This window comes from Penaeus monodon, chromosome 24 (assembly GCF_015228065.2).
Source record: "Penaeus monodon isolate SGIC_2016 chromosome 24, NSTDA_Pmon_1, whole genome shotgun sequence".
Lineage (NCBI taxonomy): Eukaryota > Metazoa > Arthropoda > Malacostraca > Decapoda > Penaeidae > Penaeus > Penaeus monodon.
In genome coordinates, this window is record NC_051409.1 from 39,350,322 (window position 1) to 39,350,609 (window position 288).

Here is a 288-nt window from a genome sequence, read left to right on the forward strand (position 1 = left end):
AATGGTTTAGCTGTAAAGAGAGAGACAAAGGGAGAAAAAAAGAATTAGTGCTAGTAATGAACTTTGCCTTAATGAATAAAGTGAAGGAGTGATGAAGGAACGCGATAAGGGGAATTAAGTGAATCGAGAATAAATAAGGCAGTTGACAAGAAGAATGATGGTTTGTCGGGGAGAAGTGGGGGGAAAGGGGGGGTGGCTCTGGGCTGGTTGACGCGGCCCGTTCAAAATTGATCATTAGCGCCGGCATCAGTTCGTGGGTGATAAGAGCGTGATGGAGGTCCCGGTGTC

The 288-nt window shown here is 46.5% G+C and overlaps 1 protein-coding gene across 1 annotated transcript in view; it reads right to left on the reverse strand.

Annotated features, from left to right (window-relative positions):
- The window catches only part of LOC119588967 (leucine-rich repeat extensin-like protein 5), a 45,250-nt gene that overhangs the window by 13,280 nt on the left and 31,682 nt on the right, over positions 1-288 (reverse strand). The window lies entirely within an intron of this gene.